Consider the following 16583-nt stretch of genomic DNA (forward strand, 5'->3'; position numbering starts at 1 on the left):
ACTGACAATGCAATAACAGTGATGACAGAGGACAACCTTGCTTAGTTCCTTTTAGTATTTGAATTTTCTTAGATAAAAGGCCCCAATTTTAATATACGACAGAGTTTTTATATAAGCTATTAGTTCTATGAAATCTGTGGAGAAATTGAATGTTTCCAAGACTTTAAATAGGTATGACCAAGATAAATAATCAAATGCCTTCTCTATGTCTAAACTAATAATTGATAGTTCTTTTTTCTTTTTATTTGCAACATCTATTAAGGTTAAAAGTCTGATGACATTGTCCTGAACTTTCCTATTCAAAATAAAATCTGTTTGATCATCTGCTATTATTTTGGGGATGAATTGATTCAATCTTTTAGTAAGTATAGAGGTAAAAATTTTATAATCTACATTTAGCAGAGATATGATGATACTAATTTAGGGTCTTTATCTTGTTTTAGAATGGGAGATATTATAGCATACTTCCATGAAGAAAAGATATTTTTATTTTTCCTAAATTCTTCAAAAGCTGCCTCTAAAGTCTTTAAGGTGTCCTCTGGAAACAACTTATATATTTCTCCTATAATCCCATCTACTCCAGGTGCCTTATTGTTTTTAAGATTACAAATGCATTATTTAATTTCTTTTAATGTTATTGGTTTGAGCAAATTAGCATTTTGTTCATTTGTTACTCTTTTGTTGATATTTTCATTCAAAAAATTACATTTAAGCATATTGTCTGCAGTCACTATTTGTATTATTTACTTTCTCATAATACACTCTGAAGACCTCCAGAATTTCTTTGTGTTCCGTTGCATGTCTTGTTTTAACTCCTGTATTATCAGTAATTTCTTTTATATAACGTAGTCTAGCTAAATTTTTTGCTTTGACTGCCAACCTATGTACATTTTGGGGTTCACTGAATAGGATTGAATTTTTCTAGATTTATTGCCACTTTATGATTTACAATTTCTGCATATCTAGTATTTAATGTTTTAAGTTCAGAATTAGTTTTTATGTCCTTGGTGCTTAAACTTTTCCTTATTCCGTCCATTTTTAATTGTATTTGTATTAATTCATTTTGCCATTGTTTTCTTTTGTTTAGATACCAATTTTTGATCTTACCATATAAATAAGATTTTAGTGAATCCCAAAGTATAACCTTTGAAGTTTCATTATTATCATTGATGTCTAAAAAATATTTTATTTCATCAAAAAGCCACTCATTAAATCCATTAAGTGTAGTAATGTAGACAGGTAATCTTTGCCACTTAAGTCTTTAGGCATGATATTAACCTTAAAAAATAAGGCATTGTGATATGATAATGGGCATGAACTAATTAACACTTCTTGGACCTTAGAAATATATTGTTAGTAACTAGTACTTTATCGATTGTTGTTTGTGTACCATACCTATATGAATAATGGGTGTATTCTAACGAGTGTATTTCTTTTAAATCATATATATCTCTAAGACATAATACATTAATAAAATTCTTTAACTTTTTAGCTGCAGGGGAAATTCTAAATTTATCATTTTTAGTAGTATCTTTTTCAGTGAAAAGGCAATTGAAATCTCCTGCATGTAGTATTTCTCCTTTGGATTTGGAAATTATTAACTCTAAATGATCTCTTGCTGTAACCGCTCCAAAACTAGGTATCCAGTAAGAATTTACAAGAGTTACATATCTTTTGTTTATCTCCAGAACTGCCAGGCATAACATGCCATTCTTGTCTGAGTAAGTATCAATGACTTTAGGCACTGGTAGTGTTTTTCTCCATAGTATCATTGTGCCTCTTCTCTTGGTTTGGTAGTGGGATTCTACAAGGACCATATAGCCATTAAAAGATAATTTATCTAAATTTGTGCCAACAATATGCATTTCCTTTAAAACCCTATATCTACTTTATTCAGTTTCAAATATCTAACTATACTCCCTCTTTTGATAGGATTATTAAGGCCATTGACATTTAAAGACATACATTTATAAGAGAACATTTAGAATGATACATATATATATCTATTGAATTTAGTTATGAGCAGGTAAATAGAAATGAATAAGAAAATCATAACATATATAACTATATACAAAACTAAACATGGAAACCTAATTTCCTGGCTTGATGAAAGCATCATCTTAGCCACCACCACTAACAGTCCTACAACCAGTCAACCTTTGTATTGCTGCTTCTGCCCTCTAATAATTAGGTATACAGTTAAACTTATTCAAGATTATGTAGCATTATGTTTAGTTATTAAGGCGCAAAAACATCTCAAGACATATGACAGAATATTAAGTATTTTACAAATTACAAATAAAATAGTCATGCAATAAATATTCCTGTTTAACAAGCATCTCTATGTTAGAGTAACAGAATTATGCTCTCATAAACCAGCATATGTAAGCTTGACTTCAAATGCAATATAAGAGATCAGAATATTTCATTAAGATGAAAAAAAAATATTTTCCTAATACAGATTAAATTATGAATAAAGAGTGTACATCCAGTTTAAGTATATGATTTGAAATGATACTATGTATTAAATATATATTTATATATTTAAGGCATAGAAACTCTCTCCATTCTTCTTCTATCATCCATTCTCCTCTCAACTATTCCTTCTATACATTTTGTTTATCGGCTATATATGTATGATCTAAGCAATGTATGACCAATATTTTGAAATCTGTATTATTAAGCTAATATGAGCGTTTTAAGTTTATTTAATGTGGTAACGTACTTTATTCAAACACCTTTCTCCATCTCATTCATCCCCTTTTGTTCAAATAATAAGCCATTTATACAACTTTCTAACATTGATATTTCAGAAGTGTATTCATTCAAGTCCTCATTGTTGTCAATATCACTGCTATTAGCAAGAGAACAAATCAACATTGCTTATATTAGTTATTAATTATATGATGATATCTTTAATATAATGATCAGATAGTACAAGTGTTTGCTGGTTTGAAGTAACTGGATATGTGTTGTTCCCAATACAGCTTTTTGTTTTGTTTATTCAGCACTTACTATTATATTATGTACTTGCTTAAAATCCATTATTAGTACTATGTGATCTATGCAATCAATTTACTTTACCACATCCTTCTACATTTTAGGAATGCCTGAATGCGAAGTACCCTTGAAAATAATAAGCAATTTCCTGTTATCCAAATGACATTCCTAATGTATCAGCGCTCACATGAAAAGAGATATGTTTAAACTAGGATTCTTGGGGATGAGATATATAACACATATGTGAAGCAAATCTCAAGTATGGTTCTCCAAAAGTGACTTATGGAGAAATATCAATAATGTTCTCTTTACAGTTTCTTTCTTATTTAAAACATTTAGATGTTTATATATCAGACAACTGTATTTACCTAGGCTTTTTAACATGCGACAATATTACACCTCCCCCCCCCTTTTTTAAAAACCTATCTGTAACTTATAAAGGAATGCTCCATTTCAATGTTTTCCAACTTTCCCTTCAGTCAGCTGTATTTACCTTACATTAAATATCTAGTGAAGCTGCTTTATAGCTAAAGTGTCTGTGTTATGTATAGAGAAATGTTAATTTTCTCTTCATGTGTGATTTACTCTTCGTTTGTAAGTTATTTTATTTCTACATACAATTAACCAGAGTTCACCTTATAACTAAACATGTACCTCATACTATCAATACGTTTAGGAAGCAATGAGTGATAATTGTGCCTTGAATATTGAATTAAACTGCAACTACAACAGTTTCCAGCATATATGTTATTAAATCTAGTCTCCGGCATCAAGAAGAGCTAGTAAACATTCATTTTGTTAGGAAATTATAAACTTACAGTCAAAGAAATGTACCAGCAGCAAAACTTCCTTGCTGCGTCCTTATCGCCTGCCACAGTTATGTGCAACCGGGGCTCAGAGAACAATTATGTCATCACTAGAAGTTTTTACAAAGAGCGCCAGTCTCAAAACCATGGATCAATGAAGAGCTTGTGATTTTGTTCTCTTGAAGCTTTGTATTCAAAAATGAACTGCATGCACGAGGTAGGTATAATATTTTTCAGTTATTTTTGACTTTCCTAGCTTTCGTGCACTTGTGAGCTGCAAAAAAGCATGTAAACTAGAAAAAATGTACAGTTTTGTACCTACCATAAATGTAGATGTTCGAGCTGCAGTCATAACAGATGGGTTCTCCTGCCATCAGGCGGGTCCCCGGTCGGCCGAATTCCAAAGTCCAGGTCCGGCGCCGGCTGCCGCCGCCTCCCCCCTGACGTCAGTGCGCCAGGGGCACAAAAGAACCAGCCGACGCCATTTTCTTCAGTTTTTCTTGCCCCAGATGTCAGGTGCCCCCAGAAGGAAGGCAATACAAAAAATGTGTAATAAAGCAATGCAATATAATCTAAATACAGTAGTTGTAAGCAAATACACCATAAAAGAATACCCCAACCAGGTTGTATGAGGAGGGGTTAGCCAATAGACCTGTCCCAAGAGGGGAAGGAGGGAGGAAAACCTGGACTACAGCTGTATTAGCACTCGAACATCTACATTTATGGTAGGTACAAAACTGTACTATGTTCATCGTGCATACAGCTGCAGTCATAACATATGGGTAGAATTCCAAAGCTAAGAATGGGTGGTAGGCACTAGGTGGAACTAGGAGGAGCCAGAATGCCCTGCAAGACTGCAGTGGCAAAGCCCGCTCTAGATTTGGAGTATAATGGCAGGTGGTAGTGCTTGGAGAAGGTATGCACAGAACTCCATGTGGCTGCTTCTAAAATATCTTTGGTAGGAACTCCCCTGAGGAAAGCTACAGAGGTAGCCATGGCCCTTGTGGAGTGAGATCTGCTGCCTGTAGGTACAGTTTTGCCATGAAAGGAATAGCAAACGCGTATGCAGTGGGCTATCCATTTTGAGATAGTCTGCTTGGAAATTGGCTTTAGACTATCGCATAGGACACAAAGAGCTGTTCTGATTTTCTGAAAGGCTTTGTTCTGTCCAAATAATAACGTAGTTGTCTGTGGATGTCCAAGGAATGTAGTAATCTTTCCCCTTTGTTTTGAGGATTGGGATAAAAGGTAAGTAAGTGTATAGCCTGATTCAAAGCTACCCTGGATACCACTTTCGGCATAAAGGATGGGTTGGTTCGTAAGGAAACTCTGTCCTGATGGAAGATGATGAAAGGCTGCACAGCCATGAGAGCTTGTAGTTACGATACCCTACGAGCTGAGGTAATAGCCAGAGGGAAAGCTGTTTTCCATGACAAATATTGCAAATCTGATGAGGCAGCTGGCTCAAAGGGAGGCAAGGTCAGCTTTTCTAGAATGAAATTGAGATCCCAAGCAGGTATTGGTTGTTTCCTTGGGGGTTTTAGATTCTTAGCCCCTCTGAGGAACTGTCTCAAGAGGGGGTGAGAGAATAAGGGTGGATCAGTGTTGTATTCTGCAGAAATGGCTGAGGCATGGATTTTGATAGAGGAGAAAGAAAGTCTACTGCTTAGCAGCTCAGCTAGATACTGTAATGTTTGAGGTAAATTCAGTTTTCCAGGGTCCTGGCCGTTCTTCTCATTCCAGACACAAAACCGTTTCCATTTTGCGGAGTAAGTTTTTCTAGTAGACAGCCTTCTGGCCTCCAAAATGACATCCTGCACCTTCTTGGAGAGTAGGGTCTGTTGTGATGCTAAGGAATCTTCCATGCGGCTAGATTGAATGTTTTTAGCTGACTGTGAAGAGTTTTGAAGCGGTGCTGAGTCAGAAGAAGAGGCATTAGAGGCAGGGTCCATGGTAGGGAGTGCGTCAGGCTCCTCAGGAGTGGGTACCAGTGTTGTCTTGGCCAGTCTGGAGCATTGAGAATCATCTTTGGTCTATCTGCTCTGGTTTTTAATAGAACTTTGGGCAGCAGAGGAAGAGGTGGGAAGGCATAAACTGTCATTGATGTCCAACTGAAAGAGAGAGCATCCACTCTCCAGGCCGTTGGATGAAAGATCCTTGAGAAGAATTTTGTCAATTGATGATTTTTGTGGGAGGCAAAGAGATCTATGTCTGGCCTTCCCCATACTTGAGTTAACTCTGTAAAAACTTGAGGATGCAACTTCCATTCGTGTGGATCTGTCATATTTCTGCTTAGGTTGTCTGCCAGCGTGTTGTCCTTGCCTGGCAAGTACTGTGCTTGTAATTCGATTTGTAAGTCCAGGGCTATGTTCCACAGTGACATGGCCAGTCTGCATAGGAGGTATGAATGGGTTCCTCCCTGTTTGTTTATGTACCACGTTACTGTGGTGTTGTCCGTCCTTATCAATAGTTGACCTGGTTGCAGGAGGTCTTTGAAAGCTATAATAGCATTTATTACTGCTAGCATTTCCTTTTGATTGATGTGTAGGTGCTTTTCTTTTTGGGACCATTTGCCCTGAATGCACCAATCTGTCATGTGTGCGCCCCCCAGGCGTAGTCCGAGGCGTCTGTTGTGATGACTTGATTTGCTTGAGGCTTGCTTAATGGGAGACCTGTGTTTGTTTGGCATGCTTGTGCCCACCACAGAAATTCCTTTTGAAGACATGGAATTAGTGGTATTATTGTTTCCAAACTGTGGCTGTGTTGAGACCATAGGTTTTTCAGGTACCATTGAAGTTTCCTCATATGCAGCTTTGCACATGTGATTAGTAAGATGCAAGATGCCATGAATCCCAGAGCCTGCAGGATTTTCCTTGCAGTCAGCCTGGTGCAATTTGGTAGTGTTCTGAAGTATTGAGTTAGTTCCCCCTGCTTCTCTGGCATGAGGTAGGCCATCTGGGTGTTTGTGTCCAAGTTGGCACCCAGGAAAATTATTCTCCGAGAGGGTATTAGCCTTGATTTCTTTTTGTTGACTGTGTATCCCAGAGAATTCAACATTATTACATAAGCCAGATGTTTCAGAAGAATGTGTTTGCTGTCCGCTTGGATCAGGCAGTCGTTCAAATAGGGGTATATTTGTATCCCTTGAAGTCTGCAGTAGGCAATTACTGATGCCAGGCATTTCGTGAATACTCTGGGAGCAGTAGATAAGCCAAAGAGCAATGCAGAGAATTGATAATGGGTTGAACCTGCAAGAAATCTAAGGTATTGTCTGCAATTTTGTCTGATTGGGACATGCAGGTATGCCTCCTTGAGGTCCAATGTTACCAGCCAAGACTCCTTGCCCAGCATGGGAAGAAGCTGCTGTAGAGTGAGCATCTTGAATTTGGGTACGAGAAGAAATGTGTTCAGAATGGATAGGTCCAAAATAGGTCTCCAATCTTTTCCCTTCCTTGGTACCAGGAATAGTCTGGAATAAAAGCCTTGACCTTGTTCATGCGTAGGTACCTCTTGAATAGCTTTCATGTCTATGAGATCTGAAATTTGTCTTTGCGCCTCTGCCCTTTGATTGTGTGGCAGGTTTGGCATGCCTCTCATTTTTGGAAGGGTATGAAAATGGAATCTGTAGCCTCTGTTTATAATGTCCAGGATCCATTTGTCTTTTGTGACAATATGCCAATTTTCCGCCTAATGGTGCTGCCATTTGAGTCTTGCTTGGCATGCAAAGGGGAAAGTCATTGGGCTTGCTTTCTGAATGGCTGCGAGTTATCCTCACCACCTCTTTGTGTAGGAGCTTGCCATTGTCTGCCTCTAAACGATCCTTGGGATTGCCCTCTGCCCCTCTGGTGCCTGTATCTACCCCTTTGCGGTCTGTCCGTGGCTGGAAAGGACCAATTTTTGGAAGGCCAATTTCTACTGAAACGTGGTGGTTGTACCTGTAGAAAATCTTTCACTGTTTGCATTGATTTAGCCTTTTCCTCCATTTTCCTTAATACCTCCTCAGCATTAGCACCAAATAATACATCCTTTTGTAGAGGGGCATCCAGTAATTTAGCTTTGACATGATCTGGTAAGGATTGTTCTTTGAGCCAGGCATGTCTACGTATGACTGATCCTTTAACAGCAGCTCTACATGAGGCCTCTAGAGCATCAAAACCATATTGTAAGGTATGCTTACCCACTTGTTCTGCATTATGCATCAAATCCTGCAACTCCTTCAAGTCTGGTTGTTCAGGTTGAGACATTTTACTTTTCAATTGTGATAACAGAAACTGTTGATACTTTAACATATGAAACTGACAGTTTAATGCCCTCATGGTTAAGGTGGCCGAGGTATATACCTTTTTTCCCCACCTTTCTAAGGATCTGGAATCTCTCTCGGAAGGTAATGGATTTTTAGCAGTGGAGGCCTTAATTCCCTTGTGAGATAGTTTCTGGGTCAGCAGCATGGCTTTTGTATAGAAATTGGTGTGAGTCAGGAACACTGTAGTACCTGTCAGGCTTGACTGGAGCCGGAGGTAGAGAATCCGGGTTAAGGCAGGCCTCTGAGTACACATCATCTAGTATGTCCAAGACAGGAGGTATAGCTAGAGGCCTATGCTGAGGTAGCAAGAGCAATTCCCTAAGCCTTTTCTTGGAATCTGAATAATCCTGGCCTTCCCAGTGGACGTGTTCCCTTAAGGTATGCAAAGTTTCCCCAAATGAGTAATCCTCTGGGGGGGATACAGAAGGAATGGACTCCTCTGCATCAGAGTCTTCAAAAGGGGAGTAAGAATGTTCCTCTTCATCAGAGTGCTCCGATATAATGGAGCCCTGATCAGAGGAGGGGGATTCTTCCTCCACTCTGAGTCTTTTGTCCGGGGGGGGTTGAGAACCCCTGATAAGAGTAATTAGATCCACAGCCATCTTAAGCATCTGTTTTTTAGGCATGGGGCCTGGAGAAGGGCCCTGTGTAGCTTGTCTCTTAGGATGCATGGCTGCTTTAGATTTAGTAAAAGCCTTGATGGAAGAGGAAGGTCTGAAGACACCTTGAGAGGAGGTAGACCTGTCCACATTTTGAGATTCACCGCCCAGAGTGGCTTCGGTTTCTGTAGTCGGGGTGTGGGCCGAGGAGCCTGCGACCTTGGGCACAGGAGACACCACCAATGTAGTGTCGTCGGTAGTCAGGGGCTGCGTAGGCGCCTCGCTGAGAACCGGACCACGTGTAGTCGGCTTTGGCGTGGTGTTGGTAGAGGCCACGGACCTCGTGTGTCGGTCCTTATCTTTGCGTTTTTTAGACAATATTGGGGTCGGAGTATCCGACGACATAATGTAGTTAAATTTTTTACCAAAATAGTGCTGGGCGAACTCCGGCCGACGCTTAATGGTGCGTTTATTGAATGTAGCACAAAAGCGACAGACCGAGATGTTGTGGTCTGGGCCTAAACAAGGAATACAGAGGGAATGGAAATCCTTATGCGGTATTTGCTTCCCACATGAAATACAATTATTAACTTTGTCTGACATCGGTCTGAGGCAAGAAAAGTTTCCCCAACGGGGTACTTAGCTTTCGAGAAGACTTCGGTTGCAAAATTTTCGTAATTTCAGGAGCTGGCCGACCGGCACTTGCGAACTGCTTCTGCTTCGGGCACCGCGTGGCAAGAAAGACTGAAGAAAATGGCGGCTGGTTCTTTTGTGCCCCTGCCGCACTGACGTCAGGGGGGAGGCGGCGACAGCCGGCGCCGGACCTGGACTTTGGAATTCGGCCGACCGGGGACCCGCCTGACGGCAGGAGAACCCATCTCTTATGACTGCAGCTGTATGCACGATGAACATCAGGTTAAACAGGGTAGCACTATGCAGCTGTTGATCTTTTTTTTTTTTAAATCACAGACTGCACTTCTTTTAGAAGCGCTGTCTCTCCCCAAAACATCCATCATAATTACTTTAATACATGCAAAGAAAATGTAATCAATCTAAAGCCCACAAAGCTTCCTGACAGACTGTATAGGTGTCCACAATCCCCGTTCCAGCATTTAAAGCTACTGCGACTCTATTTAATGCATTAAGGTTACAGAACAAAGACACATAAACTATTTCTAAACAAAAGCTTAATATTATTCTAACGGCACTCACCACACCACTAATTTAAAATAGACATTAAATCACGATCTTGTGAGATTATGACAAGATCTTGTGTGCTTATAAGCCATTTGTTTTTATTTATATTATAATCTATATAGGGGATAAAAACCTCATAGCAGCGGAAGGAGAAACGGCAGAAAGTAATTACCTATATAATAAGAGTAATTACTATAAAAGGAGGAAGAAGAGTTAGTTATAGTTGTAAATATTTATTTTAAAATCTTACCTCATATTTGCACTATTTGTCCTATTTCAGTGGAGAATAACCTCTGGAAATTAGAAGCTTATGCTTTACTTCCCTTTAAGTTTTTTTGTGGACTTATCATTTGCTGTTATTTTGCCATTAGTAGCTTGCCTCTTTTGGCTTGGAGTAGAAAGTTCCATATCTTCAATTTTGTCTAGTAAGTTATGTTTTTTGACAAATTCTGTTGCTTCTTCAATATTATTAAAGATTTTCTGACCATCTGGAAGTGTGACTTTTAAACTAGCAGGGAAGAGTATTTGAGCTTTTATTTCAGCTTTCTTAAGGTCTTTAATGAGGGAATACAAGCTTTCCTTTTTGCTATTATCACAGATGTATAATCATTATCAACTCTAATAACTCTTCCATTTTATTGACTGGGGCTCTTCGTCCAGGCAATTTTTAACATCAGATCTTTATCCTGTGTTGACAAAAACTTAACTATGATGGATCTTGCTGAAGTTGGATTTGTAGATACAAAAGGATTTGATAAAGACCTATGAGCCCTTTCAATTCCATAAGAAAGTGACTCTGGGAGGTTTAGCACTTTAGGCAACCAATTATTCAGGAAAAGAATATTACTTCCCTCTGTCTTTTCAGGAGCTCCATAAATTCTAATGTTGTTCCTCCTTGACCTTGACTCCAAATCTTCCACTTTTTCAGTTAATAAGTTGTTTTGCTTTAATAAGAAATGTATTTGACTGTCATTCTCTATCTGTCTTCCATCTATGTCATTTAGAGTTTCTTCTGTGTTGGTTATTTGATCTGAGTGCTTTGAAATAATTTCCTTGAAATCTTTAATTTGCTTTTTACCCTCTTTTTTCATATTTTCCATAATGTTGTCTAGATTGTCCATTTTAGTCGAAAGGTCCTGTATACTTGTAATTATGGTCTGCAGTTCTTTTTTCATAGAGCTGTCTTGAGCTGATGACTTTGAATGACTCACATTTTAAGTATCTGTATACAGCTGCTAATATTCTGACAGGAATTTTGTGATAAAAATCACTAAAATTGTTACTTTTTCTTCCTCGGGTAATCCACAGCAATTGAAAGAATATTTGTAGGTAGTTTTTCCCAATGTATTTTAAAAAAATTCCAAATAAATCCTGTCAGAAATAAAACTTATAGACAGAGCAACAAAAAACTGCTGCACTCACTCACTCTGACATCTTGGCCACGCCCCCCCCACAAATAAACTTCTGAAGAGTGAAAAATCAGATGGAAAGGAGAAAATGAAACTATCTGTTACTGTAAAATCCACCAAACCAGATTAGGTAATAATTTAAAAAGTTGTTTCCATAATATGGGAAGATTGGGAAACTCTCTGCAAAAACAAATTTCTTGAAAGAACCGCTGAGGGTTTACTATAAGACATTACATCCCAGAACAGTAACTGTTATAATATCTAAACTCCCAAAGCATCACAGACTGGCATCTAACACTCAAGTCATTGCAAAGCTGAAGTTAAGCTGTTGATCATGCAGCCATCTTAGAAGTCCACAACAAGACAATCACTCACAATTTAAACCCCATAACAAACGACATTATTTAGACAGAACTTTAAGGATTTCTTCAAATAATATTTAATTTGTCTATGCCAAAAGACTACTCATCCACTGTTATAACAAGCTAATATAGCAAAAACAGCACCTTAACAGTGGTCAAATAAGCCAAAAAATGTAGAGAGTGTAGTGCTTGAGTTCTTTGCTTACCTGTGTTTGTTTCCATAATGCAATCGGTGGCAGTGTGCATAGTTTTGAATTCTACACCATTGACTCCAAGATCATAGCATTTATGAGAATAAGAAAGATACCATTTTATGTTTTTTTTTTTACATGATCACTTTTTTCTGCAAGTTGGAGTGACCTCTGAATTAAAATAATAAAGTATGTAGCATGATTTCAATGATTTAGTGTGATTTACAATTGCACAAAGCTAGATGTTCTTTGTGTTGCACTGTTGCAGTCATCACATTTGATTTATCTGCCTGCAGGTAGCCCTCAGTCTGCCTGAATGTACACACAATATGTCATCCACACACCACATATGCAACTTACCCCTCCACAGGACCATACAATATTCACAAACATACCACCTGCATATGCAACTTACCCCTCCACAGGACCATACAATATTCACAAACATACCACCTGCATATGATGTCCTAGTGAGATAACTTATGGGACTCCAGCTACATACAACAACAGGTGATGTACTGCTTGTTAGTGCAGCAATCCTCATTCCCTGCTATGTTGCTTGGAATACCAATGCTAAAGTAAAAAAAATAAATAAATAAATAAAAAACTATGATGACACAGTTCTTTGAGGTACAGGAAAACTTCCTAGCACAGTCACTTTTGTTCTCCCCACCACAAAATGATGCTGCAGAGATACCACCAATAGGACCACAGTAGCAGATCTCATCTTTATCATATGGTCTACCATTACACCTAATGAATGGCGATTTTTTATGTACTGCTCTAAATAAGGTATGTATCTTGACAAATACTTTGGCTTTTCTCTGCTGTTCTGTGTTGTACTGCAATGTCAGCAGTGCAACACACCAGGTTATAAAGAGAGCTTTTAACATTTTATCCAATTCAACTGTGGGTTTGTCAGATCCGATAGGATCCAACCTCGGCACTAATTAGGGGGATCTTGCTTTAGAGCTATGGCTCCTCCTCTACTCATAACTCGCTGTGCTCCACCTAATCACCTCAGATCTTGTTTGCAGCAGATTTTGTATGTGTCTACAAGCTCCCAGAACTTTATATTACATTAAAAGGCTTTATATCCTTTTTCACTCATCCCTTATACGATAATGTTTTTATTTAGGATGGTTAGATGTAGTACTTACATTAGTGTGTTGTAGAGTGAGGGTTTTCACTTTATTCTGAGTGAGTCTACTATAGTACATTAACATAAAATAATATGCCTGAAAATATTGAGTCAGACTTGTGTTTTTATGTATGCATTCATTTTTGGGAAAGGAAAAGATAATCTTGAGATGTGTAGAAATAACAGTTCTCGGGGAAAGCTACAGAATGTTCCTTTCTCAAGGGAAAGATGTGTGTACTTTCAATGGAATGCTACATAAAAAAATTAAACAGGCACTGTGAGGCACATGCAAGACAAGGTTTGAAAACCAAGGCTAAAGACACATGTAAAACATTACAGGGTTTTGGTATTATTAGGAATCACTTCAGACACAGTCAGTTAAGTTAGTTTTTGGACTGATATGCAAAAGGTCTTTGCAGTACAGACACTCTAGCCTGAGTATTGAAGTCAGGTCAAATATCCAGCTTTATTCAGCAGGAAAAGACTGTTTCAGTTGATATTATTCAAGAGAATCAGAATATAAGTGCAGAACCTTTGGATATATTTATCAGCACTGTTATCCAGCATTCCAGAGTAGTACATTAATTGGATATTGTTGATCATTACTGTACATAATAAAGCATTCTTAACTGAACTAAAGCATGTGCAGAATTCATTCTGAAAAGTAAAAAAATATTTGGCCCATAAAGGAGAGACTGGCACCTTTTCAGCACAAGTTTAGGTAATTAACAGATAAAGAAATTAATTCCAATCATTTCCAGTAAATTCCAGTATACTACAGTCTTATCAATTCGTTGTGTATGTTGCCAATTTTGATAAGATAAAGTTGTAGTTTTAGTCTCTCTTTTTTTTTTTTTTTTTGATATGCAGTGCTGTTTCTTTATATCCATAGGCCGTAGGTTAGTTAGCAGACTTAGAAGTTAGTTAGTGTGTGTTACCAGTTTTCAACAGTATAGATTTGTAGATGTTCTTCGTGTTTCACTGTTGCAGTCATCACACTTGGGTTATTTGCCTGCAGGTAGCCCTCATTTGGCCTGAATACCAGAGTCTTGGTATTTCTGCATTGGATGCTGTCTCCTCTTCATGACATCAGGTCATCAGGGGTATAAAACATGCAGCCGATGCCATTACATCAGCTTTTCTTGTTGTGAGGGTGCCCGAAGCAGGAGCAGTTCGCAAGTGCCGGTCAGCCGCTACCTGAAATTTTTGTTTTTCGAGTTTTAAACCCGAAATCTTCTAAAGCTAAGTACCCTGTTGGGGATCCTTTTTTCTTGCTCTAACCGATGTCAGAAAAAGTTAACAATTGTCATGCCTGTGGAAAGCAAGTACCTCACAGAGATTTTAATTCCTACTGCGTCACCTGTTTAGGCCCTGACCACAACGTTCCTCGCTGTCGGTTTTGTGCCTTGTTTAACGCCCAAACTATTCATTGTCGGGCTATCTTTGTCGCTAAACTATTTTGCTCTCATTCTTCATATTCTGAAATGGTTTTGATAAGCCATCCGACTACCGATCTTCTGAAAATCGTAAGGATAAAGACAGAGACAGACCGCATAGGTCCAAAACTGCCAATGATGCTTCCGTTAAGCTAGTCACCAGTCAGCCAGTACACGGTGAGGTGCCTTCGCAGCCTCTGATACCCACTTCTACAGATACACAGGCCTCTGCTGAGACCCATTCGGAGTCCAGTATCCTGTGAGATGCTTCTTCGACTATGGAACCTGTGGATGTCTCTACCTTGGATGGGTCTGGAGCCGTTGTACAGGCACTGGCTTCTGAGGGTGTATTCCGACCTTCTGATGTTTGTATTAAACTGACTACTTTGTTTCTGACTAAAACTACCAAGTTTCTCAGGCCCAGAATTCGCACTACTCCTAGAAAACTGACGACCAAACCGCATGCTCAAGCTCCCATGACACAGAAACAAATGCTTAGAATGGCTGAAGACCTTATAACTTTTAATTAGAGGAAGCCAGCCTCCCCCCTCTAAAAGACAAAGAATTGATTTTCCTTCTGACTCTACAGACCATGAGTCCGATGACTGTGATCCTTCTGATTACCAGGACATACCCTTATCTTCCTATGAGGATTCAGATGCAGAGGATTCCATTCCCTCTGCCTCCCCTCCAGAGGATTTTTCTTTTGGTGAAACCTCGCATACCTTAAGAGAACATTTCCACTGGGAATGCCAGGACTACCCACAGTCCAAAAAGAGACTCAAAGAATTTTTAGACTTGCCTCAGCACAGGCCTCTAGCTATACCCTCTGTCCTGGATGTTGTAGATGATGTCTTCATAGAATCCAGTCTTATTCTTGATATTTTACCACCAGCTCCTAGAAAACCTGAAAGGTACTTCAGAGTACCTGACACTCACAAATTTCTCTTTAGGAATCCTACTGCATTTCCAGAGTCCATTTCCCAGGTAACTAAAGGTATTAAGGCTACTACAGCCAAAAACCCTACCCCTTCAGACAGGGATTCTAGAGCTTTAGACAGATGGGGTAAGAAGGTATATACCTCTGCAACTCTTGCCATAAGGGCTTTAAATTGCCAGTTTCAAGTGTTGAAGTACCAGCTGCATATTATGGAGCTAATTAAACAAAAAATGTTGTTGCTTCCAGATTTTGCAGACAATAAAGATTTACAAGAGTTAATGCAAACCAAGTTAGTAAACATACTTTACAGTGTGGTTTTGATGCCTTAGAAGCATCTTGCAGGGCTGCTGTCACTGGGTCTGTACTGAGAAGGCATACTTGGCTGAAAGAACAAATCTTGCCAGACCATGTCAAAGCAGAATTACTAGATCCATTAAACCAGGAATGTTTGTTTGGCACAAAAGCAGAATAAGTTCTGAAGAAGATGGAGGAAAAAACTTAATTTATGCAAACTGTTAAAGATTTCTTACAGGTACAGCCACCTAGATTCAGTAGGCATTGGCCTTCTAAAAATTGGTCCTTTCCAGTCCCTCCCAGGCCTTCTCAGTCCAAACCCAGAGGCAACAGACCACCAAGATTATAGTCTCAGGGTATGAGAGATCTAAACAATGGAGTGTTCCCACTTCAAAACCAGGGAGTGGTAAGCCACCCCTTATGGAAAAAGTTCACAGTAGCTTGTCTATCATCTTTCCCAGCCATGCCCAAGTGCTTGCACCCCTAGGAGGAAAACTCACCCTGCATGCAAAAAACTGGATGTCCATTACCCAGGACCAATGGGCCCTAAACATTGTATCCCAGGGATACAGATTCTACTTCCACTCCCTGCCAAACCCAAGCAGGTTGCCAGACCTTCCTCCAAACCAGTGGGCAGAAGCTCAAAAGCAAGTACTTTCTCTTCTCAGTATCAGGGCTATTCAACCTGTTCCAGTAGAGCAAAGGGGACAGGGTTTCTACTCCAGACTGTTCCTGGTGCCCAGAAAAGAGAACTCTTGGAACCCTATACTGGATCTGTCAATTTTTAACACCTTCCTGGTGGTCCCAAAATGCTTACACTACAACAACTTCTTCCTATGCTGGCCAAGGACTCCTGGCTAGTCACTCTAGACTTAAAATAAGTTTATCTGCACATCCCCATAAGG

The sequence above is a fragment of the Protopterus annectens genome, chromosome 6.part0 (genome assembly GCF_019279795.1).
Source record: "Protopterus annectens isolate FY-2018-M chromosome 6.part0, PAN1.0, whole genome shotgun sequence".
In the NCBI taxonomy this organism is placed as follows: Eukaryota; Metazoa; Chordata; order Ceratodontiformes; family Protopteridae; genus Protopterus; species Protopterus annectens.